Below are 17,833 nucleotides of genomic sequence, written 5' to 3'. Positions count from 1 at the left end.
TGTCCATGAAGCTATGTCACGCAGTGCTAACACGGCGCAAGGAAGACAGGCCCTTAAATATTCACACGTTACCAGCATCTAACACTGGACATAGGGCTACACTGCATGTGCAACTCAGCACTCAGCACAACCCTAAAGTTGCGGGACTGTGCACAAATCAGGTGTGGGGGAAATCTTTTTTTAAATCAGCATAGGGAGAAAACATTTAATCTGTGTGAGAAAATAATGTCAACTTAAGTACACTAACCATCGTTTTCTGAGCTTATGACTGCATCTCACAGTCGTAACCCTTAATCAAGTCAATTTTATTTATATTGTCGACAATCGCAAACTTGCTCTCGAGGGCTTTAGACGCTTGATTAGAGGAAAAACTGACGCAAATGAGCTGAGATCCCTCACTCTGTATGTGGCCTGGACAGAAAAAGCAATCATGAAATTACAATATGAAGGAACACAATGACAGTGTTAATGCTGAACTACATAAAAAGAAAAAAAAAAACATGACAAGGTGAACGTCCATGTTCATACGGGCAAACTTTTCACTGCCAATGCAAAAGGCTCAGACTGAACGAATCTATAAACTTTCATGGTCAACGCATTTCATTGGTTTTCGCACAATATCTGCCTCTAAACTAAAACATTTCTATGGTTATGTTCATGCAAATCAGTGAAAGACTGGAAAAGCTTGTGGTCTTTGTTGAATTTACAAGATCCGGATGCAATATACTGAAGAGCATCAAGTAGCAGCGTGCACCGGAGCTCTACAGTACACAGTATGGTGGTGGATGTAATGCATCGGGGCCACCAGTTCAGTGGACCACGAGAAAGTACTGCTGACTCAAATACGATGGAAAAAGCTCTCGACAGCATACGCAGCACCTGAAAATGCTTACTGTACATCTTTGCGGGCACATGGATCGTTACTGCTGCTTATGATAGTAAGTCATGATATTCAACGTAACAAGAAGCTTCTAAAAAAAGCTACAAACTGCATCTTTGATGCAGGACTTCCATTTAGTCTGATGCTTTTCTCTTTCTGGAACAGAATTGTTATTTTAATCAGCACTGTGGTGTGCAAATGCGCCGTTTAAAATGCAATGTACTGCTGTTTATACCTTTTAAAGCAATTCAAAGGCTACTTTTATTGCTTGCTCTCCGTTCAGCAGACAATAACAAAACATAATCCAATCTCTGGCACACTCCTTAGACATGCCTTCTTCTCCACTCAGTATACTCCTTTCACTTTTGATTATACATGCTCATCATGTGTAAGTGGACATTTCCATTTAGATTTTAATGTCCAGTTTAACCCCAGCGCCCCCACCCTCACACACACGCACACAAGTTATATCTATGCAATCAATGAGTGTGACTCAATCTAAAATGTGACGCAGCACCTATGCATTGCTGTAATTTGTCAAGATTGAATAAAAAGAAATATCAACATGTAATCCTCAGGTGTAATTAGTATGCTTTGCAAAGACTGCATCCGACTATTCTGTTCTTTCTGTAAGAAACTGAAAATGCCTCCATTCAGAGGAAAACGTGATAATAGTGAGGAAAATTAGCATGCTAGCAGACCCACATTAGCGTTTTCCACACTCATCCCTCAACACTCCACTGTGGGTTGTCTCAGCTCCAGTTTAATTTTGCCCAGTGGGAGCTGCATGCAGAGTCTAATTGCTATATAAATGCTATATAAATAAAGTTTATTATTATTATTATCATTATCATTTCAGACTAGGCAGGTTTTCAGAAATTACACAGATGATTTGAGCGAAGCAATTTGATTGGTGTCCCAAACATTTTCGCCAATTTAACCAATCAGAACAGCTCAAGTTCCTCAGTTCAGATCCAGCCACGGCACTGATTATTCCTATAATCAAAGCTTTGCCATATCATGAAATGTACCCCATTTTGAGTGAAGGAGATATTGGAAGAAAACAACACCCAAACATCAGAATGAAATTAGACGGCTGCGTGCAATCAAATGTCCAAAACACAAGCTGCACAACAGCAAACCTAATTATCCCAGAAGGCACAGATGTGAACAACCCACGGAGAGGCAACAGCACCACCTACGTCTGAAAACATCTAAACCTGAACCTGTTTTTAAAGACCAGGCCGTTTTGTGATTTTGGGTTTCCTCCCTCCCCCTTTCAGTGTTGACTGTGCGAACAAACCAGGATGAAGTGAATGACCGAGACCAATTCCTTTCCTCCTGTCTTCAAACAGGAAAAGGCATGTTTAGTCTTTAATTGGTAAGCCCCCCCCCCGCACCCTGTGCCTTAAGGACTGCTTTGATTCCCAACATTTGTCAAGACAATCAAATGTGCAGAGGAAAAGAGAGGGATGGGTTGCAGAGGCAATGATAGCCCCAAGCTACAACTGCAGCTATTACAATCTGGCAACCACGCAAGGATAAAACAACCTAAGAAAGTTCAAAAATGATGCAGTTACAATGAATAATCCATCATGCATTACACACAAGTATATGTTTCACCCAACTAAAACAACACCTGCTCAGAGCACGTCAGCCTCTTATTAATTAACTGGTATAATTAAGATGATTGTGCAGAAAACTCACCCCAAGAGGAAATTAGACACCGATCAAGAATTCAGCACACACACCCACATGAAACACATGTATTAATATTCACTGTAACCTTGTAAAACATCTGTGTAAAAATATTCAGATGCAGTCAGTCAAGTTTTTTTCTGCTGAGAGAAATTAGTCTCATTTACAGCATCTGTAGCTCCTCACAGGAGACTCCTTAATGGGATCATATACACACACACAACCAGCCCATAAGAGGACTCCAGCAGCCCGGCTGGAACAGCACATACTATGTGCTACAGTGCCCCATCGAGCAGGAGTGGGCTCTGGGAATGTTTGAGTCTCAACATGAGCTCCCTCCCTCCCTCACCTGCCCTCATGCTCACCAGTGGACTCTTCCAGAAAGGGCTCTGCTCTGGCTCCGTTTGAGGAGTTAAGCCGAAAAGTGAGCTCCTCTGATGTTTTGGCATCAGATGTGATTCCTGCTGTGACGGTGCTTCACAGACTTTTGACCGGAGAGACAGACAGGACCATGTCATCAAAACGAAAAAAAAACACTTTACTGCTGGTATTGTACTCAGTATCAGTGAGTACCCAAATGTACTTGGGTGTGAAACCGCTGTCGGTGTATCCCTTTGCGTCACCTGTACTGAGCTCCTGCTGCCCAGCTGTTGGGATGATTAATTCAGAGCCCACGGATCTCAGACATCAGGAAGCACAATCTCTCTCTCCCACACACACAAAATGCAAATCCATGTGTACTGTATAGATATACACTATGTGTCTACATGCACACATACTTTACATATGTGCAAATACACAGGGTACATCCCTTATATATGCACTGACTGTATGTGCTTCCAGACAGGCTGCTCGTCTCTGTGCACCCACAAGCTCTCAAACACAAAATGCTAATTTGCAGTCTGAGTCACCTTTTTCTTAACCTTCTCAGTGCAGCCAAATGTTTCAAAGTGTGTGTGTGTGTGTGTGTGTGTGTGTGTGTGTGTGTGTGTGTGTGTGTGTGTGTACTTCCTGTACAGCCTGTGATGACAAATACATGTAGCTAATAAACCAAGGCCTCATTGATAAACTGTAACAGACGTAGGAGACACACTCCAGCCTTCACGCGCACAAGGACATAACTGCGCACACACTTAGACACAAATTCACACATATACCAATGTGTCTCACCATATTGTACTCTCTCTCCCTCCCTCGCTCGCTCGCTCACACACGCACACAAAAACACACAGTCAGTGAGTAGCAGCCAGCGTAACAGATTGAGTGGTCACTGTTTTATAAGGTCTGACAGACAAGTCAATGGGATCCAATAGCACAAGGAGAGGTCACTGATGTTTTGCATGCACACATACTAACACACACACACTTTTAACAGTATTTTTTAAGAGCATAATGTGTGTGCATTCACACGTGTGGCTCCCTGCTCCAACAAACAACAGCGCTTGTGTGAAATCATGCTTAAAACAAACTGATGAATGCAGACTGGTGTACACAGCTCTGAACAGGAAGTGACAAACAGACAGGTGGTACTGTACAGCACAGAGAACAGCACGAAATGCATTAAGAGCTATTCATGAGCGGTGGGAGAAAAATGGGTGAGTACAGGCAGATGGAGGAGGAGAGGGAGTTTAAGAAAGGTTGATGGATGGATCAAATGAGACAGGGAATCAAAGTTTTCAGTGGGAGTGGAGAGAGGGGGGGGGACGCACAGCGCAGGGTGAAAAGAGTGGATTAGATGGAGCAATCAACGGGGGGAAGAATAGCAGAGAGCTCCAGTGATGGAGGGACTGTCACTTGCCGTGGTTTCTCTCTCTCTAAGCGATTCAACTTGAAATCATGTGTGTGTAACGTTGTTCCAGGATGTCAAAACTCAAATTCAATGAGGACCCTTGACAGCCCCTGCTCCACAGCGCCTCGCTGTGTCAGGACATTTCTCAAGGAGTTCACAACTGGGGGAAAAACGTTGGGTGAAATCATTTATCAACAAGATGGAGTACAGTAGAGATGGTATAAAGAGCCATCTCTGCTCCTTCTGTCAGTGTGAGTGTGTGCTCACCACGCTGCCTGCAGTCCTCGAGGCTACCTTGTGAAGTCTGAGGAGGACAGCAAAATTTGTTGGAGTTAAAAGGCGAACTTCAAGCGTGGAGGTTAGTGCAGCAGTGCGAACACATAAAGTACACGCATCTTGGGACAAACAATTTGATGTACTTTTGAGCGGCTGCACTCGAGACCACGACAGATTTCGCTCATGTCTCCTGTACGAGGCGAGGCTGCGGCAGGAATGCCATTGCAAGGAAGTGGGTCACTCAAGAAAAATAAAGAATTCTGCTTCATCTCACGAATTCTTTTGCAGCCTCTGTTGTTGCTGATGGCAAGGTCAGAAGTGGGCATACGTTAAATGAGTCCTTACAGCCCTTCAGAAAAGGAAGGCAGCGGCAGGAAGATGATGTGAGGAGAGTGATCTTGGAATATGTTAGGGCCAGAAATGCCGCCGCTGACCACTGTGCCCCTTCATAACCAGCCTTTTTTTAGTTGAATCTGCGCTGTGACTTTACTTATTGCATGCAGAGGTTTGTGTGAAAACAAAGGGCCTTTCAGTTTCTAAGTGTTCGTGCAGTAAGTTCATTGCTGAGGGCCACTTTACTGTCTTCTGTAACCCTGAACAGATTTAAGACGGCAGTTTTGAGAAGTGCTCTTACTGTCCTTTTGTTTGCATGAGGGTTTTGTGTGCGTAGTCATGTTTTCTGCTGGCACTGCACATTGTCTAATCTTTATCTTCTTTGCCTAAGCAGAGTGATGCTTGGGATTTAAGTTGCGCCGACTCTGGTAAGTGTAGGAACATTACCGATGTGATCCCTTTTGGTTTTTCAGCCACGGCAGGTTAGATTCAGCAATTTGGGACAGGCCTTGATGTGTGCATACTGGTACCTGAGTGCCGTGTGTCAGCAGTGGTGTAGAATAAAGACACATAAGGTAAAAGTGTACCACCCCCATTTGTGTCATGTATGTTTTTTTTTTTCTTGCCAGCAATATATTGGGTCATTTTAGGTCTTATAATGAAGTCTGCATGAGTGGAGAAATGTTTTTATTCTAGTGCAGCTTCATTTCTGCAAGGACACGCAGGCAGAGAATCCTAGCAGATGAGGCTCGGTGCTAAGCATAACAATCCCTTTTTGTCTTTGAACTCATAGTACAGAAACAAGCAACTACATAGAAACCTGGCTTGGATTAGTCATGGAGAGAAGCAATAGAGAAGCTTTCAAGATTTTTTTTTTTTTCCACAGAAATTCAACTGAGCCCACAACACTGCTTTGAAAAGAGTAAAACCCTCCCCGAAATACCACCAGGCATACACACAAACCCTCTCAGTGGCCATGGGTCAACACTCACATACTGACTGTCTAAAAAGGGAAAATGATTTCCCCCCGATGGTTGCTGCTGCCAGATCGTTGTCACTACATGCAAATCCTGTGAGGAACAGCAATATCGATGATTCACTGCACACCACACGTAAAGCCTCCCGATTAGTCCAGTCCCATGCCATCTCTCTCAATGCCCCACATCCACCAGCCAGAAAGCAGTGCATGCTGGGTCATGAAATGTCCTGGGGCAGTCAGAGTAATGTGGTACACGCTCCCTGGCATAATGCGTGACGCAGCAGAGGTAACAAAACAAATCAATCGTACAATCAATGGTGCTGACCTGTTAAATGGCTATAGTCTGGTCACATTAGTGTGTGTGTACACGCGTGTGTGTGTGTGTGTGCGAATGTGTGTGCGTGCAGCAGGGCTCGTCAGTTCACTGCAGGGTGACTTTCAGAACACGGGTTTTAAAACACTTGTGGGGACACTGACTGAAGAGGCATTTGTGCCTCCATGTGAGGCAGGTCTCCCAGGAAATAAAACACACACTCTCTCCCTCGAGATTTCACTCTATTTTTTCTTTTAAAAAGACTTTGCACTGTGAGAAATGTTCCTTCAGCGCGATAAAAATGGGAAGAGTTGTTTATTTTGCCTCAGTCCCACATACACTTTCCACTGCCTTAAGTGCTCACTGGTGTGCCAAATGTTTATTAATGCAAACAAATGCACTCCTTTGCTTTTGTTTCTGAAAAAGACTTTTAGAATAATGAAGCTTTACATTTGTAACGTGTATGCATAATATTTGCATAGGAGCAAACAGGCTTGGGGTCAGGTGCAACAGATAGGATGGTGAGGTCAGTGAGTAGAGGCAGACTAACATATTACTGGTTTTTGGGGTTTTCATGGGATGGCCAAAAGAAAAATCTGGATTGTTTTACAGCCCCAGAAAGAAAATATGCTAACTTTCAGGTTCACTATCATCCTTACGACAGCAGTTTATGGTGAACATGGCCTTCAATTTGAACAGCTAATATCACTGCCATGAAATACAGGCTGATCGTATAGATTGTCTTTTCGTACAATATACATGGGTATCCCAATCTGAAAACGAAAAGCTGTTCAAAGATGCAACACACAGCAACTTCAGAGACATACTGTCACATTACCCCTGCAGTTATTGCATAACCAGATCCTACAGTACTCCACCGTCTTCTCATCTAAATACCACTGCTGCTGCTGCTTCACTTTGAACTGCCGTTCTCTTCTTTCCCTTTCTTTAATTTCTATCCTTTCTTGTGGGGATTGGAGATAATCTGGCGCCGAGATATCCTGTAATCTGATCCAATTCCCTTTCAAACTTGCGACGCACACTACTCTCATCCGATTCATCGCCGATACGACCACAGAATAACACAAACAGGCGTGCACGCTCACAAATAGATCAGCTCCATTTCAGCGGTGCCACCTCTCTAATCCTTTAGCTGCAGGCAGCTGCCAAAGCAGCGGTGCTCACCCACCCGAGCACACAATGTACACACAACCAAAAAAAACACAGGCACAAACACACACTGGAATGCACACATATCACATACATGCCCAAAGGCACACAAAGCTCATGATCATAATGAGTTGAAGCATGTGTGCGCCCCCACACACTACCATGCACACAGAGACTCCCTTATGCACCCACGCACTCATCCCAGCTGTAATGGAAAGGAGCTTGACCGGAATCCCTCCATCCATTTATGAATTCATGTATTCATCCCTTCATTCCAGCTCTTCTCCAGGCTTCAAGTCCATCACTTATTTCTTTCTCCTTCAATCATTCCTGTCAACACTCTCAATTTCCACCCTCTGGAATTAGGATTCAGGTCACCCTCCCTCCTCCTCCATATCCTGTTTTCTGCCACTTGCAGCCTCATCATTATGTCAAATAATTTGCTCGACACAAAGAGGACAACATGTTTGGTCATCACATTTTCTGGTAGGAAAATAATCATACTTCAGAGGAAGAATGAGGAGGACAAAGGCTTTCGCACATCTGAACAGAAGAGATGAAACAACAATAAATTGATACTTATTACTATTGTCCTGGGAGATATTTTATTCAACAGGGTCCTATAATTGGAAATTTCACTTATTATGTTGTTAATTTTTGTAAACTACTGAGTCGGGCTAAGACTCCCTCCAGAATTGATGCCCAAATTACCCAATGTGTAAGTGTTTGCTGAGCGTGGTCATTAGTATTATATAATGCACACTTAACGGGTTCTCAGTTTGGGACCAGAACACCCAAGCGTTTCTAAAAATGTGTTTGCAAATGTGGCTTTGTGTGATATTTAAATTCTGAGGGTGCACGCTCCTCTTCATGCTGGTAAAGCTTTACAATTGTCACAACTTTAAAAATGAAGAGTCTATGGCAACGCTAACGGCTCTGATGGGCTACACTTAGACATAACCATGCTTTGAGCTAAATGCTAGCATCAGCTAGTTAAAATTCTCACAATGACCATGCTTATGTTTAATAGGTATAAGCAGGATATTAGTGTGTCAGCAAGCTAACATTTGCTAAGTAGCAATGAGCACACAGTGTAGCAGAGGTGGAGGCACACCTACTTGGTGAAATGTCTCGACAAACTTTGGCTTGATTGCCATTAAAGTTTGTGAAAATGTCAACCTCATAGTGGTCCTTGAGAAAAAGTCAGGGGATCACCAAAGTCATAAGGATTCATCCTCTGCACGTCATGAATATCTGTGCAGAAGTTCATCAGATTGACCGAATGAGCACCATTGCCATTCCTAGAGTTGTGCTACTAGCATGACGAATAATAAAGCAGTGCTGTACCACTACTCTAAAAAGGTAAAAACCCATATTCTACAAATAAACCACTTCTTTCTGAAGTGAGAGCTATTCATTTCTCCTGCACCCTCCCTCTGTTCACTGCTCTCTGATCCTTCCCTTTGCTTTTCTCCCTTCATCTTTTTTTCCCCTCTCATGGCTACAAGTCAAAAAAAGACACTTTTTTCCCTCACTGCCATCTCTCCGCATGTGGCACTTGTCCTTTGCTCCGCTTTCATCACTCTCTTCTTCCTCTCCCTTTACGTTTGACAAGCCTTCAGAAAATAAAATAAAAAGAAAAAAAAAAAATTGAGGGAAATTTTTAATACAAAAAGAACGGGTGTCAAGAGAGACCCAGGGCTGAAAGGTCACAGATGGACAGATGGCACAAGAGCGAAGCATGGAGGGGCAGAGGGAAAGAAAAAAGGATGGAGGAGACGAGGGAACATGGATGGTGACTGCAGCAGATGGCTAGACAACGAACAGTGATAAAATAAGGAAAGCTGGATACAGCAAAATGATTGAGAGGCAGAAACTTCGATAAATAGAGAACGGTCTACTGTGGAAGAGCTATAAGCAAAATCAAAGCACCTGTGGACTTACAGCAAGAGGACCTAACGGGGTGTAAGCAACAGGCCTGGGGTTGAGTAACAACTGAAACGTGTGATGTAAGAGTGATGAAAGGGAGGGCCATAAAAAGCAGCAGAGTTGAAAGGTTTAAAGCTGCACGCACACTCACTCATACATACACAATGTCATGTCGCCGCAGACACACATAACGGTGTGGAGCAACAGCAGACGATGTGCGACGCTGCATCACTGATGGATTTTAAAACGTATTTTGTCATGTAAGCCTTCATAACGATCACCCCCCGCATGTCTCTGATCATGTATTTCATTCTGCCAACTACAGTTTAAGGTGCGACAGAGCACAAGCATTGAATGGTAAGACACAAAGTGGTGGATATTCATGGTTTCATGCATGCAGATGACAAAATTAGGCAGGGAGACTGATGATTATCATTGTTATGTGAGGGTTATTGTCTGTTTTTGTGAACTAATCTGACTTGAGGCCTGATTGTTGGCACTATCACTGTATTTTTAATGAATCAGATTTTATTTTCTTCATCCATAAGAGATAATTAAGGTAGAAAAATATTCACTTAAGGCAAACCAGATGTGTATTTCAGCTCTCTTTGTGCAGATGCAGCTTTGTGTTGCTGCAGCCTTTACCTCAATGCAGCAGCCTTCAGTCAGACTGCTGTTGTGTTGATCTGCTAACTGCAGATATGACCATTATATTTAAGTGACTGGAGCTCTTAATTACACAAGAGACTAACATGTAAAGATGGCAGTTAGGCAGCAAGGAGCATGTCTGACAGCGACTTAAACGACACAGGGAGATCATTTTTTCGACCTGCAGCTTCCACTCTATGTGACAAACTGGCTATTCGTTACCTACAAACTTTTTCAGTGTGCTTTCGCAGCCATGAAACATTAACAATGACGTGGATATGAAATCCATTTTTTTTAAAAATCAGTCAATTTCTCTCATATGACAGAGATCCTATGAACTGAATGGAAGCCAGCAGTGCAAAGGGTTTTGTACATACTCTGGAAGCAATGCAGCCATAAAGTGCGCACACAGAAGCTGGAGAGACGGAGAGGGATAGAAAGAGGAAAGGCAGCACAAGACTGATTTTAAATCAGGGCAGCCACAGAAGACAACTAACAGGAATTTACAGTCCACGCGTGGACACGGAGCATTGAGGGCTCATAAAAGATGATGTTTTCTATCAATTAAATTTGAAAAAAAGAGACATCAAAGTGCAAAGTGCTGCCATAACTTTAGGTGCACTGAGGGGACAGAGGCAGAGAGGAGGGAAGACTCATCCCAAAATGATGCCACACGGTTCAGAGGAAGTTTTCTGTGGGCTCGTTCGCTGTCAGCAAGGCGACCCGAACTGTCACATTTTATGACACCATAAAGGAAAGTGCAATACTGTGAGAGTATATATGCGTGTGGTGCCACATATTGTTTTATTTTCTCTACTTTTCCCTTTACCTCCTTAGCCTCGTTATCTTTACCGGTTCCACCTGTTTCTCATCTCTTTTGCTTTCGAGTTTCTTCTCTGCATCTCCTGAAAGTGTTTGCTTCATATATCAGCAACCAAGCCAGAAAGGTCAAACTGATTTTTCTTCATGCTAATCTAATCACAAATAAGCAGAGGGCAACTAAAAAAGGAAGTTTAACAGCTTCAAAACTACCAACTATGTCTACTTTCCATCTTTCCTCCTCATCTTCTGCGATACGGCACCATAATGTTTTATAAGTGTCTTTCTGATTTTTTGCCACTTTGCTGCACAAGTCTTCTCTCCATCTCTGTCTGCTGGCCTCAGCCTCTATCCCTCAATCTATTCCTCTTCCCTCGGCTCAGTCTGCCACCACTCCATTTCTAAATGAGTGCTGCTTTCATGCTGGTGTGACCAATTTTCCTGAGGTAAAGTGCCGCTACGGCTGCCCCCACAGTCTGAGGCTGCATATACGTTTATGGCAGATACTCTGCAGGTAGCCTAATTGAGACACACATGCTAAAAGGATTACAAACACCTTTTGGTAAACTGTAAGCACAACTGGGCGTTAAAAGGAAGAATATGCATGAACCTACACATCCATCTTTTAATGAAAAGCGATGAAATGCCATTTAGCTTAATTCTATGAACTCTGATGTTAGCTACTTTAGCAAAGTTTAGGTCAGTAATGCTGTATAACTTACTAATCTCCACTTGCTGTCAGAGTGGACTCTGTTAAGATTAGGTTCAGATGTGAAAACATTTTATTTATCTGGAGCCAGTATTAAATCCCCTTCCATAATCTGAATCTCTTCAATTGAGTTATTGAATCCTGAACAAGAAGAGACAAGACTGAAAACGACATTTGCTAACTTTAGCTTTGCAGATCAGGATATTTTATCAAGCGAGTACCAGAACCTCAATGGAAACCAACCTGTTGAGCTGGATTTAAATAGGTTAGCTTTAAAAAGGCACCCAGGGGAGTTTTGAACAATAATGGCGCGATGGAAGATTTAGAAGAGGGATGAGCAGAGAACGAGGTGAAGAGGCAGATATGAGATCGGGGAGGGCGGCCAGGTCTGTGACATGCTAAAAGGCCTGCTTGTTTACTCGCTGTTTATGCAGTTCCCCAGCAACCACTCTTAACAGGAATGACATTTCAAAGAAGCGCAGATGCCATTTCATTGTGTCTTTGTATCTAACATTCAACAACATTCAGGAATGCTGAGGCCAGGTTTGTAATTGCTCTCTCCATTAAAAAAAAAAAAAAAAAAATTGCAGTAAATTACATTCTGAAAGTAATCATTCCCGATCGTTCTCGCCCGACGCTAAGAAACATCAGAAGGCCTTGAGACTTGCTGAAAAGCTGAAACTTTATATCCCATAAAGTGATGAGTGTGTGGTGAATTCAAATAATCTCACACGCTCCCAGTCAAAATGTCAAGACTGCCTTACTCTGAAAGTTTCCCATTACCCCTCCGTCTGACTGCACCCACTTTCCTTAAATCCCTCTTTTCACATCTTACTTACACACCCTGCTACATTTTAAGGCTTCCCCTTTCTCCACCGCTCCTCCCCGATCTCATATCTGCCTCTTCACCTCGTTCACCCTCTCCTCTTCTCTGCCCATCCCTCTTCTAAATCTTTCCTAATATAAAAAGGCATTATTCCTCATTTTTGGATAAGTCAGCCAGCCCCCCCCACCCCCTTCCACTCTGCCACATTTCTCTCCCTCAGTCCCCTCCGTCTCTCGTTCTGCCCTCGTTCACCCTTCGCTCTGTCAGCAGTTAATGGAAGTATAATGAGCTTGTTGTCTATGAAATGATGAGAAGGAGGAGTGAATACAGCTGCCTAATGATCAAAGAGCACCGCACAACACACACAGCTGGACAAAGACGGGCACATCCATGCCTATACGCAAATCAAAGCTACGCGGTCGCAAACAAAGATTAATGTCTGCCGGCGCACAGAGGTGTGTCTCCTGAATCACAGACGCATTTAAATCTATTCCCAGCGGAGATGCACCGTTAGCTTAACTTGGGCTTAAAATCAGGCCAAATGCTATTTTTCTTCCTCCTGTGCTCTCACCATGGCTTCCTCACTCCAAGCATCCCTCCCCCTCCCTCCATCACTCCTTCGCCCCTCCTTGTTTCTCCCCTCTTTCACTCCCTCGCTCTCACTCCTTCCAAAAAGGTAGTCAGGGCAGAAATGAGTTCTCTTACTTCATGACACTGCAGTTGTGTGCATGTGTCTGCGCACTGTTTGGTGCGAGTATGTGCGTGTGTGTGTCAGACTAAGATTTGGCTGTAGCCTGTGCGACGACACCCACACTGCAGCATTTGACACAGCCGGAGGGAGCGAGGAACTGGAAAGACAGAAAGGAGGAGACGCAAGAGGAGGAAAGACGACAGGAGTGGCAAAAAAAAAATTGGAGGAGAAGGGACGATTTTGTGTTTGTTCCTAATTATGTGTGTTTGATGTGCGTCTGTGTGTGTGTGTGTGTGTGTGTGTGTGTGTGTGTGTGTGCCTTGTGTCAGTCCATTTCCATGTGAGAATGTCTTACAGCAAATTCAATTCACAGCATACAGCGTAATGCATGTGGAGCTGTATCTGTAGGCCTACAGCGTGCCCTGTGTCCATTCGCATCCGACAGTGAATGCATGTTGTTGTGTCTATAGGTGAACACATGAATATGCAATCACTCCCCCGCTTCGAGTGCGGGTAGATGTACGAACACATGTTTATATTTAAATCTGTGTTTGTGTGTTTCTGGATACTGTTTCTAGCCTAGCAACAGCCATGCACACCTGAAATATGTTTTAGACACACAACAGACCTTAAAGTCTTGTCATGGCCACAGACGCATGTACGCAGGGGGTAGACAAAATAATGTAAAACTTCAGAAAAAAGGACTTAAAATATTGAAAGCATCATTTCAAACACTGCTCACAGCAGCTCAATACCAATCAGCTCCAGGTATATTTTACAGTTCTGTGATTGGTTACTTGGTTTTTGACTCATGCGCCTTTAAAGTAGTGGTGGTAACTGTAATTCAATTAGGGCTGGATGGTACAACTGAAATCAATATCATGATATTAAGAACCGACAGATATTGAAACTAATACACTTAAGCAATATGCTTTAATGCAATGGACTCTTTCATTATTTCACACATAATTCCTTAGAAATGTGAAAAAACTATAATAATTGGTCGTATTTCATCACAATTTGCTCAGCCAAAGTCAAATTTTGTGTGTGAAAATATAACTACAGTATGACTCTGCAGAAAGTCGATGAAATAGTTCAGGATTTGAATCCTTTTCCATGTTTACATGAATTTTACGCCCTATATGTTCCACACAAAAACTTTTCATCTCGAAGCGCAACTGATTACCCGTCGCACAAACACACACAGCCTGATGCTGTATAGCACACATTTGCAGGCATAACATAATGCATTAATTGCTAATCCACGCCGAATTTCATTTATAATTGAAATGGCTTGTTTCAAAATAGTGCAGCAAAGCTTCAGCTCTGCACTAGAAAAAAAAAAGCTAAACAGAGAGCAGAAAAACAGAGCATGTTCGAAAAGGGAAGGGTGGAGCATCGATGGGGATGGCGCAGAGACACCTGTCACAGACAGTGTTAGTCAGACTGAAAGAATCTGAAAGAAAGGGAACATCAAGAAAAAAAGAGGGAAACAGAAGAGACAAGCAAGAGAGATGGTTCAAGGAGAGAAATAAGGAAAGGACATTTCAGACAAAAGCAGGTGGAGAGGGGTTAAGAGAAAGAAAAGGAGAGGGAAGTGAAGTGAATTGACTGAAGTCTTGTACACATTATCCCATGTGCATAATCAGGGCGCCACACTAAATAGGGAAAACTGCTGATGCCAGTGAGTCCGTTAGTGCATGCTGCGTGCGTTCACTCCTTTTTCATTAACAGCTCTTTCTTTCTTATACAAGTTAAAAAGGAGAGGTGAGGGAGAGGAGTGCTGGCAAGGGAGAGGAAAGATATCCCCCCCCCTTCCTTCTCTCGCCTTTCATTTTGCATCTATAAGCCGCAATCATATCAGTCAATATAGCTGACAGTATTCGCTCAATGCTCACGCTTTGTGTGCGAGAGAACAGAGGGGAAGTGTTCCTGTGTACTGCTCGTTTGGTCAAAGGACTGGAAAAACTTTCCGTCTTTCCAGTTTAATTTCCCTGTAGGCAGATGCTCTTTCTCCCATCTCCTCTCATCAGAGACTCCACTTTTTACTGCATGAAGTGGCACGTTAAGGCTAACAATTCTTCTGGCCGCGTTAGAAGATTTGTTTGGAAAATTTGTGCCTCGTCTCTTCTTTCAGTCCGCAGGAAGGCAGAGCTGGCAGGAAGCAGGACAGTCGCGCACTGCAGGACACCTATTTAGATATTCTGTACATCATTAGTATGCTAAATAAGAAGTAATGTAGTGCGAGCTCGTCAGTGTGGCAAAATGAGGCCTGACGGGGAATCAACACTCCGATGCCACGCTGATGATTTCATTATAAGCTGAAGTGGAATTTTCAAGTTTCTGCCAAAAAAGTAGCCCAGCACTCCTGTCAATCGGGGACTGATGTCTTTTTGGCAGAAGGTGCCACGAATTAATCCAATTAAAAATGAACAAAAATGGACTTCCTGACTGCAGAGTTTAATGTCAAACTGAGGGTCACTGTGCTCGAACAGCAGACCGAATGTGTTCATGCAGCAGATAAAAATCAAGTATTCTGTAAAACAGTGTAGTTAAAGGGCCGGCTCCGTGCGCTTCATCTTACAAAAGTCAGTTAATCTAGACTGCAGGCATACATAATTAATGTTTATGGCTAGAATCCGAGGCTCAAGTGCAAGCTATAGAACGGCAGAGACAAACACAAATTCACCAAAACTTCTCCCACCAGCAGTACGTTACACGACATTCGCTCAGCTGACACGGTTATCCACGGGCTAACATGCTGTCTGAACAGGTGAGATTTCAGTCGACAGCACAACGGGTGTAGGGTTTCTGCTGTCTTCATGTCAGCAGGGAACTCATTCCACCACTGGAGAGGCAGGAAAACAAACAGTCGGTAGCTGGGCCCCCGTCGTGGTGAGTAGTAATAAGTAGTAGTATGTAGTACTAGTAGTTGTAGTAGTAGTATGAGTAGTAGAATGTTTGGACTATGACGGAGGCATCTGCAGCATGGCAGGCAAGTACCAGCAATAGCAGGGAGCGGGGGAGTGGTGTAGTGTGGGGGTCTTTGGGTAAGTTGAAGACCACTGCTGCATGAGCTGCAGGGGCCCGATGGGAGCTGCAGTAGTCTACAGGCGAGATGACAAGAGCCTGGACCAAAGCCTGTGCCGCCTTTTGCAGCAGCGTTGTGCAGATGAATATCACAGGAAGAATTCTTACACTTCTACATGCTTTGGATTTATTTATTACCTAAATACATTCAGGTATTCAAAATAACCATGTCCATGTCTAAAAGGTGTGATCAGAGCAGATTTCGCTCGGGGAAAGTTCCTCTTGTGTTGTGGCTGAATGCGTGTGGGATAGGTAGGGTTGTAAATAAACTAAAAGGAGCTACCATGGCTTGCAGGCTAACGGCGGCTTTTCATAAATTGTGAATTATACAGCTTCAGACTGAACGCTTGTTCTGTCACTGTCCTTGTAGTCACTGCAGTCATACAGGCAGTATCTCCTCCTCTCTGCAACAGAGTGTCAACAATCAATCTTTGTGTTATAAGCACAGGTATACTTCAGAGTACAGTGTCCCAGTAAGCCACACCAGTGTGGCAGCATTCACAATAGCAGGACCCTGGAGGTGGCTTCAATGCAGCCATTGTAATGACACCTGTGCTTTTCCTGATACGTCAAAATATCTGCTATGAAAATGGACTATAAGTGAGTGAGTACAAAACACAAGCCTTCGCTGTTTAAAGCACTCAGTTTGCTTTGTTGTCTGAGTTTGCAGCACTTACCCATACACTCCCTCGCTGGTTAACCACAATCACTTGACCCACGATTGCCTTTCGGGCCATTTTCTGTTTCAATTTTGTGATTTTGTGGGTAATTTAGACACCGTTATATATATAATTGGCATCTCTGTTTGGCATCTGATGGGCCCTGGTCATTTAGATGGTCTTTTTTGTAGGCAAGATGTTTTGATTGCTAGTGTTGATCTCACCTGCGTCTCCTTTTCTTTTATCACCATTTCAAGATCACTTTGCTCCAATGCTTCGACTCGATGCAATGAGCAGCACAGCTATCCTGCTCATGTACCAGCCACTCCTGTGACCATTTATTATTCATAAGCATGCACTCTTCACTGTTCTTTAGTGTTATTACTGCACATTGTGATACAAATGGTGCCAAAGCTCGCTTGCTGCTCTCTCACACGATTTTCTCCTCCATGCTCCAAACTCCATCCTTCTACCTTTCCCTTGGCTCTAATTTCAGAAAAGCACAGTTGGCTTGAGTTCCCCCCCCAGCTGGCAGAAAGAATCAATACCTCCCCTCTTTTGTCTTTCCCTCACTTCCTTTTGTCTCAGTCGCTGCATCCTCTGACCACCTCACTTGGTTTCTGGATACTCTGTCTCTTCTTTTCAGTAACAGCCGGTTTGTCTTCTTCCTTATCCTTACTGTTATCCTCCTCCCTCCATCCATCCATTTCCCCCTGCTTTGTGCTTTACTGTCTGTTGCTTTCTCTCCCTCCATCTAGACCTCCATCCCCTTCAACCCCCTCCCATCTTTGCCTCCTTTCCAAACAGTCTCACGTTCCCAAAAAGCCACACAAACCCGTTCATAATCAGCAATAAGAAAAACACTGGCACTCCTGGGCTTGAATTTACAAATACATGCAGTACACACAGGCACCAGGATTCTTCAGGCATGAGGATACAAGCCAGGGATGCTCAAAATAGCACCCATCCAATCACAAGTGCCAATGTGGCCGACATCGACTGTAAGGCTGCTGCACTACTTTAT

General features: G+C 43.5%; 1 protein-coding gene across 1 annotated transcript in view; it reads right to left on the bottom strand.

The window, feature by feature from the left end:
* Positions 1–17,833, bottom strand: part of LOC143316916 (pyruvate carboxylase, mitochondrial-like) — a 252,944-nt gene that overhangs the window by 203,115 nt on the left and 31,996 nt on the right. The window lies entirely within an intron of this gene.

The sequence above is a fragment of the Chaetodon auriga genome, chromosome 24, assembly GCF_051107435.1.
Source record: "Chaetodon auriga isolate fChaAug3 chromosome 24, fChaAug3.hap1, whole genome shotgun sequence".
NCBI lineage: Eukaryota > Metazoa > Chordata > Actinopteri > Chaetodontiformes > Chaetodontidae > Chaetodon > Chaetodon auriga.
This window is presented reverse-complemented; position numbering and strand designations above follow the sequence as displayed.